The 15,826-nt window shown below is 46.7% G+C and overlaps 1 pseudogene; it reads right to left on the bottom strand.

Annotated features, from left to right (window-relative positions):
- LOC123396557 overlaps window positions 1–15,826 on the bottom strand; it is a 28,168-nt pseudogene that overhangs the window by 8,708 nt on the left and 3,634 nt on the right.

Below are 15,826 nucleotides of genomic sequence, written 5' to 3' on the forward strand. Positions count from 1 at the left end.
CAAGGGTATGAGATAAATGGGAATACATTTTACACGGTTGCCCAAGATAAAAAGAGCGCCAACCAAAATAGTGGTGTCCGCTTTGATGCAACAGACGAGAATGCGCACTGTTTGGAAACATATTACGGGTACATAGAGGAGATATGGGAACTTGACTATGGACCTACTTTTAAGATCCCTTTATTTCGGTGCAAATGGGTGAAGCTAACAGGAGGCGGGGTAGTTGTAGACCAAAAGTACGGCATGACAAGAGTGGATCTCAACAATCTTGCGTACATGGACGAACCATTTGTCCTAGCCAATGATGTCGCTCAGGTTTTCTATGTGAAGGACATGTCTACATTAACGAGAAAAAGAAATCAGCAAAATAAGATATCGTCCGATGAGCCAAAACGCCACATAGTTCTTTCAGGGAAAAGAAACATCGTGGGAGTAGATGAAAAGACAGACATGTCAGAAGATTATAATAAGTTTCATGAAATTCCGCCCTTCAAAGTGAAAACTGACCCAAGCATCCTACTGAATGATGAAGATTCTCCATGGCTACGACCCAGAACAAAACAGAAATAATAGATAGGAATATTGGTGCAATAATGTAATAATGTATTAAACCTTTTATGTAATGCATGTATGGAATGTACTAAATTTCAAACACTTTTCATTTTCATAGTATCCATGTAAGAGATGAGTTCTCGTTCGAAACCCTGATACTTCGAGAGAGATTGTCCGTTTTGTACGCGAAGTGCATCCAGTTTTTGTCGTAGCCCTATCAACTTTTTAACTCATGCTATGTGGGTGAAATGATGATAGCATGCCAACTTTCAACATTTTCAGAGTTCATTTGTAGTGCTTTTCAATTTCAGGGTGAACTAGCTCAAAAAAAAAGTAAATGCACGAAATATACCAAATGAAGTCAGAAATTGTTGAAATTTTGTGATGTGCCTTTGGATGGTGCATTTTGCACACAGAAAAAGTATGGAGTTCACATAAGTTCAAAAAAAATGAAATCCCTTTGTAAGAGATGAGTTCTCGTTCGCAACCCTGATACTTCTAGAGAGATTGTCCGTTTTGTACACGAAGTGCATCCAGTTTTTGTGGTAGCCCTCTCAACTTTTTAACACATTCTATGTGGGTGAAATGATGATAGCATGCCAAATTTCAACATTTTCAGAGTTCATTTGTAGTGCTTTTCAATTTCAGGGTCAACTAGCTAAAAAAATAAGTAAATGCACGAAATATACCAAATGAAGTCAGAAATTGTTGAAATTTTGTGATGTGCCTTTGAATGGTGCATTTTGCACACACAAAAAGTATGGAGTTCAAATAAGTTCAAAAAAATGAAATCCCTTTGTAAGAGATGAGTTCTCGTTCGAAACCCTGATACTTCGAGAGAGATTGTCCGTTTTGTACACGAAGTGCATCCAGTTTTTGTCGTAGCCCTCTCAACTTTTTAACACATTCTATGTGGGTGAAATGATGATAGCATGCCAAATTTCAACATTTTCAGAGTTCATTTGTAGTGCTTTTCAATTTCAGGGTCAACTAGCTCAAAAAAATAAGTAAATGCACGAAATATACCAAATGAAGTCAGAAATTGTTGAAATTTTGTGATGTGCCTTTGAATGGTGCATTTTGCACACACAAAAAGTATGGAGTTCAAATAATTTCAAAAAAATGAAATCCCTTTGTAAGAGATGAGTTCTCGTTCAAAACCCTGATACTTTGAGAGAGATTGTCCGTTTTGTACACGAAGTGCATCCAGTTTTTGTCATAGCCCTCTCAACTTTTTAACACATGCTATGTGGGTGAAATGATGATAGCATGCCAACTTTCAACATTTTCAGAGTTCATTTGTAGTGCTTTTGAATTTCAGGGTCAACTAGCTCAAAAAAATAAGTAAATGCACGAAATATACCAAATGAAGTCAGAAATTGTTGAACACACAAAAAGTATGGAGTTCAAAAAACCATATTATGAAATTAAATATTATCATTGGCGATTCATCTCTATTATGAAATTAAATATATCAAAAAACCATTGCAGAACATATGACCAAATTAATTCAAGTTCATCATCACATTAAAGCCAAAGAACAGTAGTGGTCAAATGTTATTATTGCAAAAAATAAATACATAAAGTTCTCTCATAAAACAACATACAACTATGTAAAACATTTAAATGCAACAACAAATGCCATCAAAATCACAACTGAGGTAACAATTGACCCAATAACATAATGATACCAAGTCTCTTTATCAATGGCATATTTTCTAATATTCCTAATCTTCAAGCGCATTTCATCCATCTTCAAGCGCATTGCATCCATCTTCAACCGCATCGCATCGATCTTCATCTTGCGATCATCGATGACATCGACGACATGCAACTCCAGTTCCATATTCTTATCCTCAATTATTTTCAATTTTTTCTTCAAGTATTTGTTTTCTTTTTCAACCAAATTTAACTTCTCGACAAGAATTTTTATGTGGCTTGGAATTTCCGGTTCACATACCTCCTAGATTAAAAATATATATGTCACATTGGTCGTCATAATTGTCATAAACACTAAATAAAACAAATAGTTATAAAAGATAATATATACCACATCCGAATCATAGACAGGACGAGGGCCGACGGAGGCAGATACCAAAACCATCGCACTATATAATAACAAAAAATAATGAAAGTGAGTAATTTATACAAGTATGTATCTAAATCATACAAGTAAGATTTTTTTGATTTTAAAAAGAAGATAAGAACAAGAGGCTCACCACGGTGGTGCTCGCAGTTGGTGCACGGCCAAACCTAGACAAATATTAAGAAAAATGGAGCTTGGAGGTCGAGCTTGGAGAGGAGAAAGCTTAAGTAGAGTTGCTCGGGCATTTCATCGAACACGTCATGTGCATGAACTAGAGTGGCAAGAGCATGGCATGGTCACACTTCAACAACCAAAAAACAGGGGATATGGTGGGCAGGGGCGAGGGTTTATATAGGCAACACTTTAGTCCCGGTTCTTGCCACGCCCCGGGACTAAAGGCCCCTGCTTCCCGCCTTTTGGTCTGCCGAAAAAGGGCCTTTAGTCCCGGGCGTGGATCCACCCGGGACTAAAGGGGTCTTTAGTCCCGGATCGAACCCTGAACCGGGACTAAAGATCCACCTGTATAAGCGGGAGTTAGAGAATTTCGAACCCAAATCGTCCATTTCTCTTCTTCTTCCTCTCGTTCTCCTGCCCGGCGCGGCACAGCGACGAACTCGACGACGCCGTCAGGCTGCCCGCCGTCCTTCTTGCCGCCGCCTGCCGACCTCCTCGCCGTCGCCGTCATCCTCCTCGCCGCGCGCCGCCCCGTCCTCCTCGTCACGCGCCGCCGTCCTCCTCGCCGCGCGCCGTCGACACCTCCGGCCGGTAAGCCCCACGCCCCCTCCTCCCCAACACTCCGGCCAGCACAAGCAAAGAAGAAAAAGGAGAAGAAAGGAAGAAAAAAGAGAAGAAAAGAAGAAAAAGGAGAAGAAAAGAAGAAAAAGGATAAGAAAGGAAGAAAAAGGAGAAGAAAAGAAGAAAAAGGAGAAGAAAGGAAGAAAAAGGAGAAGAAAAGAAGAAAAAGGAGAAGAAAGGAAGAAAAAGGATAAGAAAGGAAGAAAAATAGAAGAAAGGAAGAAAAAGGAGAAGAAAGGAAAAAAAGGAGAAGAAAAGAAGAAAAAGGAGAAGAAAGGAAGAAAAAGGAGAAGAAAGGAAGAAAAAGGAGAAGGAGAAGAAAAGAAGAAAAAGGAGAAGAAAAGAAGAAAAAGGAGAAGAAAGGAAGAAAAAGGAGAAGAAATGAAGAAAAAGGAGAATAAGAAGAGAAGGAGAAGAAAAGAAGAAAAAGGAGAATAAGAAGAGGAGGAGAGGAGAAGAAGAGGAAAAATAGAAGAAGAGGAGAGGATAAGTAGTAGAAGAAGAGGAGAAGTAGAAGTAGAAGAAGAAGTAGAAGAAGAGGAGAAATAGAAGAAGAGGAAAAATTAGTTTAGGGTTACAAGAAGAAGAAATATATTTTTTGTCATTTAATTTTGCTATTGTATAGTGTATATGCTTAAGTGTTAATAGTGTTTCTTAGATTATTGCTTAATTTTGCTATTGTATATGCTTAAGTGTTAATAGTTTAATTTTTCTATTGTATATGCTTAAGTGTTAATAGTTTATTTTTAGCAAGAAAATTAATACAACTAGTTTAATTTTGCTATTGTATATGCTTAAGTGTGCGGGACTGGGCTCCGCCCGGCTGGTATTTTAGAGTTTAGGTTCTAGCCAAGACCCGGGACTAAAGGTCCTCCTATATAAAACGAGCCTTCAAAGTTTCCAACCCCTCTTATATAGTTTGTTAGTTTATTAGTTAATCAAATGTCCGTTTTTTGCAGAACTATGGATCCACATATTAGGAACCTCGAAGAGGAAGAACTTCTCGAAGATATAATCAAAGACGGCCCCGACGTTGAACCAGCTGAATCTCTGACGTCATATCTAAACGAATCCGGATATGGAATGCAGGTCGAGCGGCACGAAGATGAAGCCGATGAGGCAGGAGATAGGTCCAATGACGGAGAAGGTGATAGCTCCACTGATGGAGAAGCCGGTGAAGAAATAATAAAGTCCGGCGAGGTATACATATGAAGTTCGAAAATCACTTGTAATATGTGAAAAATATTGGAGATAGCTCTATATTGTATACATATACATTCATTTGACGAATGTTTCTCCCTCTTAGGCCTCCACATCGAGCAAATCTACGAAACGAGGCCCGACTAGAAAGTTGGATGCACGGACGCATTACACCTTTGAGTTGATAATGCCTACGGGCGAACCCAAGCTTCCTAAGAATGTTGCTGACACATTCAAGAAGCAATGCGGAGTTCTCGTTAGGGATCACGTCCCGATCAGCGTTCGGGAGTGGAACAAGCGCAAAGGGGCAGCCGATAGTGACTATGTCGCGGAAAGGTACAAAGATAATCTTTGGAATGATCTCATGTCACATTTCAACCTGCCAGAATGTGAGAATGAAGACGCCGCAGACAAACTGAGGGCCAAAGTCAAGCAGTGGACTCTAAAGAAGATGGCCGATCTGTTTCGTAGCTGGAAGAAGAAGCTATGGAAAAACTATCTGAAGACAAAGAAAGTGCCAGTATTCGAGGGGTATCTAGCCAAGCACGCGAATCACTGGAAGGAATTTCTAGAGTACAAGGAGTCAGAAGATGCCCAGGCATTATCAGAAAAGAACAAGATAAATGCCGACAAGAAGAAATATCACCATAAGCTGGGGCCAGGGGGCTATGATACTGCCATCCCAAAGTGGGAAAATAAAGAGCAAGATCTGATAGATAAAGGCATCGTACCTGAACCACTCTGTGATGAGTGGGAATTGAGAGCAAGAAATTGGTTCCTTGCGCATGGTGGGTCGTACGACGAAACAACAGGGGACCTCATCTGCAATGACAATCTTAGGATACCCAGGGAGAATTGGAAAAGGATAGTGAAAGAAATTAAGGAGGGACAAAGAAAGTTCACTGCAGATAGAGATAAAGATTTGCTCACACTGGTCCTCGGCAATGACGAACATGGAGGACGAACGCGAGGCTTCGGTCCATCTTACCCATGGTGGCTTGGGTTTGCCAGAGACCAAGACACTTACAGAAGCCGAGAGAGAGCAAAGAAGCGGCAGCAGGATGAGGAGAATGACAAGTTCAACCAGTTGCTTGCCAGGATTAACGAGCAACAGAAGCAGATTGATGAGCTTAGAGGAGTACCGCGCCACGAAGATCCTCCACTTGATATTACCGGCGCCCCATCTAAGCAGAAAAGCAGTGTGGCTGAATCTGAGGCCCCGCCCGACGATGAACGAAGAATGATAGAGGGCGGTCCCAGCTACCCCGTGGATGGAATCAAGGAGCCAACATCATGTGAACTCCATCATAAATTCAAGAACATATCCATGAAGGTGGCCGTCGGACAAGCTTTAACTTCTGGCCCTGATGCACGCTGGCATGGCCGTGAGATTCCAGCTGGCTTTGCTAAAGTCGGGGTGGATGAAATCATGACGGGGTTTAATGATATGGAGCTCGACATAGCTGGACCCGAAGATGAGAGGACACTCGGAGAAGTACTGGGTGGAGTCATCCTATGGGACAAGAACTACATCAAGCTTCCAGGCTCGGCCCCAAGGACAACACCGCCTCCGAGTCGTCGCAGGTCACCTACACCTCCATTACCTCCAAGCCCTCCACATGACGTCGGCCAGCACAACACGAGTCCATCTCGATCACCGCCGCCGGACTTGGGTCGTCCGTCTCCGCCGCCGCCCGCTCCGGATACAAAGCCTGAGCCTGCCACAGATACAAAGCGGGAGCGTGCCACCAAGAACGCTCCGCCGCCGCCCGCTCCGGATACAAAGCCTGAGCCTGCCACGGATACAAAGCGGGAGCGTGCCACCAAGAACGCTCCGCCGCCGCCCGCTCCGGATACAAAGCCTGAGCCTGCCACGGATACAAAGCGGGAGCGTGCCACCAAGAATGCTCTGCCGTCGCCCGCTCCGGATACAAAGCCTGAGCCTGCCACGGATACAAAGCGGGAGCGTGCCACCAAGAATGCTCCGCCGCCGCCCGCTCCGGATACAAAGCCTGAGCCTGCCACGGATACAAAGCGGGAGCGTGCCACCAAGAACGCTCCGCCGACGATTCCTAAGCCACAGAACACCCCAAAGCGCAAACGGTCGCCCCTCCCAAAGGTACGTCATGCTAATCTTCCTATCGGACCTTATGATCGTACCCCCGAGGAAAACGCCAGGATAGCAAAGGAACATCATGATGCGCAGATGAAAAAGAAGGAACCCGAGCCCCGCCTGGATTACACCTAGAAGCAAATAGCATTTGCAAAATACTTAACGACCCTTCCATCATAGTATGACTTACACCATAAGTCTGATGACTATACACGCACATTGCAGAAGGAAGTGAAAAAGAGCAGATCACGTGCAAGCCCTCCACATGACGTCGGTCAGCACAACACGAGTCCATCTCGATCACCGCCACCGGACTTGGGTCGTCCGTCTCCGCCGCCGCCCGCTCCGGATACTAAGCGGGAGCGTGCCACAAAGAACGCTCCACCGACGATTCCTAAGCCACAGAGCACCCCAAAGCGCAAACGGTCGCCCCTCCCAAAGGTACGTCATGCTAATCTTCCTATCAGACCTTATGACTTACACCATAAGCCTGATGACTATACACGCACATTGCAGAAGGAAGTGAAAAAGAGCAGATCACGTACAAGTGCAAGTGGGAGCAAATCAAGTTCAACTACAAGCAAGAAAAAATGAGACGTTCCTCAGCTTGGACAACAGGCCAAACAGTCGATCCCACCCCTCAAGGTGTTAACCGAGAATGTTCCCCCTCCGGTGCAGGGGCTAGCTTTAGAAAGAGCAAAGGAGTTGGCGGCTGCATGTGGTGTCTCGGTTGAAGAATTGCTGTCTTCCCAAGACGACAAGATACCCAAGGCTGTGGTAGCCCCTAAGCCACAGTTTGTGATGGGTGAGCCTTTGGTCAGCAAAGATGATCTCCCAACAAATATGCGTTACTTGCATCAATGGTACTTAAGTGAATCAAAGAATGGGAGAACGATGATCGTGCTGAGTGTCCCACAGGAGTACTACGGCCGCCCCGAACAAATCCATATCGACTTTGATGAACTCTTCCAGATGTACAATGGCGACGCCCTCGACAAATCGCTTATGAGTTGCTATTGTCTGTAAGTTTTTCAATTCGTTGTCTACATATAACTTGTTTAGTTATTTCAATTCATTGTCTATATATAACTTGTACTCTATTATGCAGAATGAAGATTCTGGATTGTAAAAGTAAGAGCATCCTAAATATTGGGTTTATTGACCCAGATAAAATACATATAGCGACGCTAACTAATTATCCCAAGGAGACGGAGGAAAACCTTCTAAGGTTTCTAACAGATCAAAATTTCTGTGACCACATACTGTTTCCATACAACTTCAGGTGAGGATCTTTACTCTGTTGTGTCCATTCACTTATAAGTGTAATTGATAAGTTACTGACACACACACACACACGTATATATATATATATATATATACACATGTGCATGTTTCATTGGATTCTGTTGGACATTCAAATTGATAAGGGAAGAGTTGATGCCTTCGACCCATTATCGAGACCCTTGGAATAGTTCCAAAGCCTGCAGGACATGCTCCAAGGGTAATTTCAATCATTCTTGCGCTCTATCGGTCTCTTTCGATGATTCTCTGATATATCAATTAATGAAAAACTTAGCAAATCATTATCCTTGTCGTGCAGGGTTTGGAAGCGGTTCAAGTGCGTGACTCCCGGTATCGAGCATGAGAAGTTGACCTTTAGAGCGGCTCAGGTAAGTAGTAGTATGATGTACTTCTATTTTCAATACATTTATGATGCTAGATTATTATTTTGATTATATATATTCTATTCTCGTAAAGTGCGACCAGCAGCCACGGAGAACGCATCTATGCGGATACTATGTTTGCGAGACCCTTCGCACGTTTACCTCTGAGCACAAGGATCACAGATTCGACGTAAGCAATGAACATTCACACCTCTATTTTTACCCGTCATTCTTTGTTATCATGATTGATATTCATATTCATCTCCTCTTCTTATATAGCACACGGCCATGACGACGAAGGTCCTACCAGAGCAACGCGCGATTGCTGTTGCAGAGGAGCTTGCGAACTTTCTGAGGACGGAAGCTATAGATGACAAAGGACGATTTAGTGTAGCCAGGGGCCATTACTGATGTTCGTCCATGTAATCAAATAGACGGGCTCTAGTCCCGATAATTCAGATCTCCATATAATTGTATATATATGCTCGCTTGTAAGATAAGTTAATCTTATATATATATGCATAACTATTTCTATTTAAATTATATGAAAACTAATTTCCGAACACTAAACGAGGCATCACGTTAATCTTCCGAACACCTAAACCATAAAACCCTAAAACCCAAAAATAATTTCATTAAAAAACCCCGAAAATAAGCAAAATCTGAAAATCTTTAGTCCCGGCCCGTGTAACGAACCGGGACTAAAGGTCCTGCCCCTGGGGCGGTACGAGGCGCCCACGTGGAGCACCTTTAGTCCCGGCTTGTAAGAGGGCCGGGACGAAAGGTTAGGCCTTTAGTCCCGCCCCTTTATTCCCGGTTGGTCAACCGGGACTAAAGCCCCTTACGGGCCGGGGCTAAAGGCCCCGTCCCCACTAGTGTAACCTGGTCCGACAGACACAACCGTATAGTTGCGATTGTCCTCAACTATAACCCATCCCAGTCCTCAGCCTCCATCTTAGCAACAACGCCTTCAAGCATCCTTGTTGTGCCAAAAAATCTGTCACCCTTGTCTACCATAACCCAAAGCTTTCAGTCTCGTCGAACTTTTCCACCTCAAAACTGATACCCAATGACGACATGATTCTTTGTACGACTGACTGCGTGAAAAAATACCTCAGTTATCCCCGCGATGCTGAAGTACACTAGCAAAACCCACGTCGTCTCACTTTCGTGCACTAGTAGCAACCCATCAAAATAAATTGGCCTTCCACGTGGTCTACTCGTAGGCACGAATCTGGACGTTTGATGCTAATAGCTTTGCCAAAGACTCATTCTTTCCTATGTACTACTACCTATCATCGGACTTTTCTTCCGCTGATTGATCTGCACTTGCCTCGTCGTTTGCCTGCTGCTGTGTGGCCACGGTCCAGCAGTCCGGCTCCACGACGATTCCCTTCAGAAATCGGTCCTGTTTTTGTCTCCAAACAAACTGGGTTAACTTGGCCTGCATGCAACGCGCTGGCCCTTCACGCCTTGCTCCAGCTGCGAGTGTCGTGGAGTCCCTCGGCCACACGACCGCGCCCGACTCGGTCAGCTCACGTAGCTGTCTTCACGCGCGTCTAAGCCTGGACATCCATCGCAGCAACTATGCACACGCATTGGGTCCGAGCCTCACCGAGAAATTCGCCTAGAAACACGACGCGTGCCCATAAGTCGATGTCGTTGCTGCAATACGCTCGGTCGGTTGAACCGATTGCCGCACTGGTGCTGCCTCACACACACGCGCCTCCTGATCGCTCTCATGGACCTAACGATGTTTTCATCGATTCTGTCTGCTGCTCGCCGACAATGATCACAACATCAAATCTTCCTTCTCTAAATCAATCACCAGCAACATCTGATACCACTTGTTAGAATAAATACAAGGTACAAGGTCAATCCATCGAGGAACAAGCGATCGCAGCATAATGACGACATCGAGATTTGTTAACGAGGTTCGTCAAACTTGCCTACTTCCCGGAACAATGACTACGGGCACTCCTCCCCGAGATACCGCAACACCGGCCACCCGGGCACCGGCTCCCCCTTGCGAGCCTATCGCTATCTAGTCGTCATAGGTTACAACGTGGGGTGCATCCTTATATATAAGAGGTCAAGGGTACAACGTGTCTGACTACGACACTACATGTATCCTACCCACACTGCAACACCAAGTCCATATGTAACCCAACTCGTACACAATATTCGACACAACTCTAGCAAAAACGACCTTTCTACCTCGCTCTGGTGGGCCACACACCCGTAACCGAGAAAAATTCTGCTTGCATACCTTGGCGAGGAGATCCTTAGCGAAGGTGGTAGACACGGAGGCGTCATTGCCCTTCCCCTTGTCGCCGCCAGCCTTCTGCTTCCTCGCATTGCTATCGGAGGCCCCTTTAAAGCATCATCCCAGCACCAGAAGACGTTGGAACGGAAACCCATGAGTCGTGTCTGGTGCTCCTGAGATCCAGCTCCATGACGGGGTCGTCGTCCGGGAGACCGAACTACGTGGTACGCCGCCGTAGCCGCCTTGGGCGTCGAAGCCAGAGAGCCTGGCGGCACGCTCGGCGAATCCTGGGTCGGCGAGGAACTGGTCCAGTGAGGCCATGGGTCGCAGGTTCTCTAGGGTGGGCAGGTCGCTGACCTGCGGGGGCGGCGGGTCAGGGTGGTGGTGGCAGTACTGGCCCATCGTGGAGAAGTTGAGCTTGGTGGGCGAGCTGAGCGGCATGCCGACGCCCTAGCCGTGGCCGTGACGAGATCCTATTAGGAGCGACTAGTGTAGATGATATGTTGTGTAGCAATGTCTGGAGCTAGCTATTGTAAGAATTAATCTAGTTGTAGTATTAGGTTAGTCATGTATTAGTCTAGAGTCCTGATACTAGTCAGTTTCGTTCTCATGTAGTAAACCGGACAAGTGTTGTACGAGTCCGGATCTGCGTCGTGTTGATGGTCAAGCCGGCTATGTGTTGGACGCGGCAACAAGGTCTGTATCCCTACTATATATACGCAAGAAGAAAAAGAGAAAAGTAGCAAGTTTAGACGCATCGAATAAAACCAGTTTCGCTCCTGATTGATCTGTTCGCCGAGCAAGTTTCCGATCAGACAATAGCTCACGTACGTACGCAATACACAGACCACAGCGACCCACGTACTAGACTCAGAAGAATCGATCAAGCTGCCTGCTTGGTTGCTTATTCGGCCAGCTACGTGTGTCTTGCTAAGGTGATCTGTTCCAAGCGTTGCAAAACCAACAATTGGTATCTAGAGCCTCGACGATCTACGATCTACGATGACGGACAGCGACGCTGAGTCGGTCAAGTCCGTCAGCGGCGGTGCCAAGGCGAACAAGAACGGCGACAAGGTGAAGAAGGGCGTCAAGTCAGCAACCAGTGGTGGAGGAACGAGCGGCGCTAACGTCCAGGCGCATCGCAACATCCCCATCCAGTACCCGATGCTCACCGACGCCAACTACGGCGTGTGGGCGGTGAAGATGAAGATTATTCTTCGATCCCTTCGAGTGTGGGAGGCCATCACGGACGACGACGTCGACGAGGAGCGCGACGAAGGTGCCATGGCCGCCATAGCCCAGTCTGTGCCGGATTCCGTGCTGATGACACTGGCGGAGTTCGAGACGGCAAGAGAGGCGTGGAACGCACTCAAGGAGATGAGGATCGGAGAAGATCGCGTCACCAAGGCTCGGGCACAAGTGCTGAAGCGCCAATTTCACAAGTTGCAGATGGAGGAAACTGAATCGGTGAATGACTACGCCATGCGTCTTACTACTTTGGTGGGAGAGATCCGCGCGCTTGGTTCAAAGCTCGAGGAGACCGAGATCGTGGAGAAGTTTTTCAGTTCAGTGACTGATAAATTCACGTACATCATCGGCACGCTCGAGCAGCTTTACGACATCGACGACATGACCATAACGGAGGCGATCGGACGCCTGCGGACGTGGGAAGAGAATGCTCGTGGCTGTCGAAAAGGCAAAGGAGGAGGTAGTGACCAACTCATGTACTCGCGCGCAGATTGGGAGGCCCCAAGTAGCAAAGGAAGGCGTGACGGTGGCGAAGGCTCAAGCAACACGAAGGGCGATGGACAAACCGGAAAAGGCAAAGGAAAAGGCAAACCACAAGGTCGTGGTAAGGCGGGCCAATCTAAAGAGCAGAAACCACGGAACTTGGACTTGTCCGAGGTCAAGTGCTATAACTGCAATAAGATGGGTCACTTTGCGAAGGATTGTCCAAAGCCTAACAAGCGGGAGATCAAGGCAAATTTGGCAAAGCAGGAAGACGAAGGTCCAGGTCTTCTGATGGCCGAAGTTTGTGATCTCGCTGAAACGGTGGTTGTAAAACCAAGCCGGAAGGTGCTACTTCATGAGGAAAAAGTGACACCAAAGTTATCCGGTGATCAGAACGTGTCGTGGTATCTCGACACGGGTGCCAGTAACCACATGACGGGGTGCAAGGAGAAATTCCTCGAGCTGGAATTCGATGTTGAAGGCTCGGTCAAGTTCGGTGATGGTTCAGCTGTGGAGATTCGCGGGCAAGGATCTGTCCTCTTTGAGGGTCTCACAGGCAAACATCGCATACTCACCGGAGTGTACTACATCCCACGGCTGCGCAACAACATCATCTCTATTGGGAAGCTTGACGAGAATGGATGCAAGGTGAATATAGAGAGCGGAGTGATGACGATCTTCGACAACCTCCGAAACGTGCTAGCTCGTGTTAATCGCACACGGAATAGGCTCTATATCCTCAACCTTGATCAATCTCAACTGGAGTGTTGGCTTGCCAAGAGTGATGATGATTCGTGGTTATGGCATGCTAGATTTGGACACGTTAACTTCTACGCCTTGAAGAAGATGTCAAAGATGCAGATGGTATCCGGGATGCCAGTTATCGACCATGTTGATCGAGTATGTGACGGGTGCTTGGTTGGAAAACAGCACCGCAGGCCATTCCCTGCTCAGTCTACCTATCGTGCAAGTGATGCACTCGAGCTGCTCCATGGTGATCTATGTGGCCCTATCACCCCGGCAACTCACGCTGGAAAGAAGTATTTCTTCCTTGTGGTAGACGACTACTCGAGATATATGTGGGTCATTCTCCTGCGATCTAAAGATGAGGCGTTTGAAGCGTTCAAGAAATTGAAGGCTGCAACAGAGATGGAACACAAGCTGAAGGTTCGCGCTCTACGGACAGATCGCGGCGGAGAGTTTACGTCGAATGAATTCAACGACTACTGCGAGAAGATTGGCATAAAGAGGTTCCTCACGGCACCTTACACGCCGTAGCAGAATGGGGTCGTTGAAAGGCGCAATCGAACCGTCGTTGACATGGCAAGGAGTTTACTCAAGAGCAAGAACCTGCCGGGGACTTTTTGGGGAGAAGCTGTCTCGACGGCGGTCTATCTTCTCAACCGGGCTCCAACGAAGGCGGTGGTCGGCAAGACTCCGTATGAAGCAATTTACGGACGTAAGCCGAATGTGTCTCATCTACGGACATTCGGGTGCGTGGCACATGTGAAGACGGCGGAGCCGCACCTCTCAAAGCTTGCCGATCGTAGCACCAAGATGGTGTTCATCGGATACGAGAGCAGTTCTGGCACCAAGGCATACCGTTTCTACGATCCACAAACCAAGCGTCTACGGATTTCACGCGACGTCGTGTTTGAAGAAAACCAAGCGTGGAATTGGAGCACCGCAGCCGACGATGCTCCAAACAGTAACATATTTGTAGTTGAATTTCCAACTGATGATGATGCAGGGGAGGATGTCCAGGTGATTGGCAAGACGCCCAACCAAGGTGACCACAATGGTAGTGATCATCATGGTGCCGACGCCGACAACGACGCGCATAGGTCGCAAGGAGATAGCGACAACGCCGCGCACGACACAGGCGGAGATCTCGACGACAACATCGACAACGAGGCGCATAGTGACGACGACAATCAAGATGATGGTCATGGTCACGACGACTACGCCGACGACACGGATGTCGATGACACACCAAGGTCTCAGCCGTCTTCCTCAAGTTCATCAACACCGACACAATTTGTGTCGCCTCCTTCGCAAGCCACAACGGACTCCTCAGGGCCTCGCCGCTACAAGACCCTCAAGAAAGTCTACAAGTACACAAAGCCAGTTACGCTCGAGTACTCCGGACTATGTCTGTTCGGAGTTGAGGAGCCGGCGAACTTCGTAGAGGCGAGAAAAAGTCCTAGCTGGACGCACGCCATGGATGAGGAGATGAAGGCAATTGAGAGCAATGGCACGTGGACTTTGGTAACCCGACCTCCAAACCAAAAGATGATAGGTTTGAAGTGGGTTTACAAGTTAAAGAAGGACACGGAGGGTGCCATTGTGAAGTACAAGGCAAGACTCGTTGCAAAGGGCTACGTTCAACGTCAAGGAGTTGACTATGATGAGGTGTTTGCACCGGTTGCTCGAATCGAGACGGTGAGAGTGCTCCTAGCTTTGGCAGCATAAGAGGATTGGAAGGTTCATCATATGGATGTTAAATCTGCTTTCCTCAACGGCGATCTCACAGAAAAAGTGTACGTGGAACAACCCCTCGGCTATGAGAAGAAAGGCGAAGAAGGGAAAGTTTACAAGCTCAAGAAGGCACTTTACGGGTTAAAGCAAGCGCCAAGAGCTTGGAACTCAAAGTTAGACCGAAGTTTGGTCTCGCTCGGGTTCAAGAGATGTCCCCTCGAGCACGCAGTCTATACAAAGAACTCCAAAGGCTCAAACCTGCTAGTTGGAGTTTATGTCGACGATCTGATTATCACCGGAGATAGCGTACAAGAAATTGAACGTTTCAAGGCGCAAATGAAGAACAAGTTTAGCATGAGTGATCTGGGATTACTCAGCTATTACTTGGGCATCGAAGTGAAGCAAAGCTCCGGAGAGATTTCCCTATGTCAATCGGCTTACGCGGTCAAGTTATTGGACAAGTGTGGCATGTCAGATTGCTACGCGACACAAGTTCCAATGGACCAACGTCACAAGTTGAGCAAGCGTAGCTCAAATCCGTCGGTGGACACCACAATGTATCGAAGCGTTGTGGGTAGCCTAAGATACTTGGTGCATACCCGACCTGACTTGGCTTATTTAGTCGGGATCGTGAGTCGTTTCATGGAGAAACCGACAACCGAACACATGAGCGCGGTCAATCAAATTCTACGCTATGTGAAAGGCACAATTAATCTTGGCTGCACGTACAGAAAGGGAAAGGAAGGATTGATCCTTCGTGGATATTCAGATAGTGACATGGCAGGTGATGTTGATGACCGAAAGAGCACAACGGGCATGGTTTTCTACCTTGGCCCGAATCCGATTAGCTGGAATTCTCAGAAGCAAAAGGTGGTGGCACTGTCTTCATGCGAGGCAGAATACATAGCGGCAAGCACGGCGGCTTGTCAAGCAGTTTGGCT

This window comes from Hordeum vulgare, chromosome 5H (assembly GCF_904849725.1).
Source record: "Hordeum vulgare subsp. vulgare chromosome 5H, MorexV3_pseudomolecules_assembly, whole genome shotgun sequence".
In the NCBI taxonomy this organism is placed as follows: Eukaryota; Viridiplantae; Streptophyta; class Magnoliopsida; order Poales; family Poaceae; genus Hordeum; species Hordeum vulgare.